This window comes from Mustela nigripes, chromosome 15 (assembly GCF_022355385.1).
Source record: "Mustela nigripes isolate SB6536 chromosome 15, MUSNIG.SB6536, whole genome shotgun sequence".
NCBI classification, from domain to species: domain Eukaryota; kingdom Metazoa; phylum Chordata; class Mammalia; order Carnivora; family Mustelidae; genus Mustela; species Mustela nigripes.
The window spans coordinates 23299823-23301910 of NC_081571.1; positions in this window are offsets into that span (position 1 = coordinate 23299823).

A 2088-nucleotide genomic window follows, 5' to 3' on the forward strand; every position below is an offset into this window, starting at 1 on the left:
AAGCAAAGGGTTAACACTGACAAACAATGGCCTAAATGTGTTCATTTATGCATGTGCTTGCATGTCTAGTTGGAAGCACTCTGCCCATGCTCATTTTCCATGTGACCTTTACAAGTAGCTAAGAAAGACGTCTATTGTTTCCTTGCATTTGGTGGGTTTAAAACCATAGTCCCCACAACTGAAAAGGCATGTCGAGAAAGAATGCCGAAAGCAAAGATAGAGCATTCTCCCCCAAGACAAGTCATGTATCAAGTCAGTCACAAGAGAGTGGTTAGAAACTGTACCCATCTCTGTGAGCTACGTCGCGGTTTGATGAGTTCTAAAATAGAGCCTGTGTGCTCTCTTAAACCCATATCCAGGCCCTTACACACACTTTCTATACCATGCAATTTTTCCTTGCAAGCAAAAATGAGGCTTTGGGTCATTCATATGGGCCTACCTGGCTGAACTTGCACTAATGCACACTTCATGTCTCACATATATATAATGTGTTCTATTTACACATACATGTGTTAGAGAGAGAGAGAGCTAGGAGATATATATATATCAAGCTCATGAGAGGTAGGCCCTGACTGATAAGTAGGCACGTTTTGGCTTTCACATAAACTATTATGGCAGCTAGTTTCCCAAGATGGCCCCAAATAGTTTCCCACAATCCCACTCTTCTATGTACATGCTGCTCCTCTTACCAAGACATGGAGTCTATTTCCCTCCCCTTGAAACCTGGCTGGCCCCAAGACTGCTTTGACCAATAGAAAATGGAAGACTACTTTGGGACTTCTGAGCCCAGACATTAAGAAGATCTGGCAGGGGCACCTGGGTGGCTCAGTTGTTTAGCATCTGCCTTTGGCTCAGGTCATGGTCCCAGGATCCTGGAATCGAGCCCCGAATTGGGCTCTCTGCTCGGCAGGAAGCCTGCCTCCCTCTCCAATTCCCCCGGCTTGTGTCTCTCTCCCTCTCAAATAAATAATTTTTTTTAATTTAAAAATATATTAAGAAAAAAAAAAAAGGAGGTCTGGCAGCTTCTGCTTCCTTCCAGAAGCTTTGAGTTGCCATGCCAGAAGTCTAGGACGTGCTACTGGAGAGAGTGGTCATGGGGACAGGCTCTGAAAACTGAGACACCATGTGGGGAGGGAAGCTACATGGAGAAGCTCCAAGGCCTGAGACACCCATGCCAACCCAGCTGCAGCCCCCACTGCATGAGGAATTACATGAGACACACCAGGCAAGAGGAGAGGAGCCACAAGATACAATAAAATAGTTGTTGTAAGCCATGAAGGTTTGGGGTGGTTTCTTATGCAGTAATCAATAAATGAGACAGTGTTCATTTAAGGGGCAGTTTTTGTCTATCTGGGTAAAATGACAGCTTCAAATTTCACATAGAACACAACTTAAAAGATAAGCATTTGTTGTTCCTCTGTTTTGGGGCAGGAGGAGATGAGTGGGAAATGAACATCAAATAGTTCTTATATGAAAATATTTGAATGAGCTAAGTAGAAACATCTAAATTAAGTTACTTTTAAAATACAAATGATTTGGCAAATAAGAGGGAAGTATTTGGCATGATGTACTTAGGACTTTAGTCCTAAATGAGTTTTGAAGAAGTTCTCGTGTGCTTGGTTAACACCTTCTAAACCTAAAGTCTGACCGGTGTTTTAGGAATAGACACACCGCCTAATTTTTCTAAAATTATTTATAAAAAAATTTCAAATATATTCAAACTGAACGCAGAAGTATAATAACCTCTCACACATCCAATACTCAGTTTCTACAACTATCAACTTAACCATTTTTGTTTCACCTGTAGTACCCCAAGCTGCCCCCCGACTCCCCTGATTATTTGAAGGACATCTAAGACAATGGTATCAATTCACCCATAAATATTTCTAAGAATTCTTAAATAAAAGATAAAGATTTTTTTAAAACAAAACTATAATACCATTAACATACCTTAAAAAGGGGGGCACCTGGGTGGCTCAGTGGGTTAAGCCTCTGCCTTCGGCTTAGGGTCCTGGGATTGAGCCCCGCATCAGGCTCTCTGCTCAGCAGGGAGCCTGCTTCCTCCCCCACACCCCCACCCCCTATTCT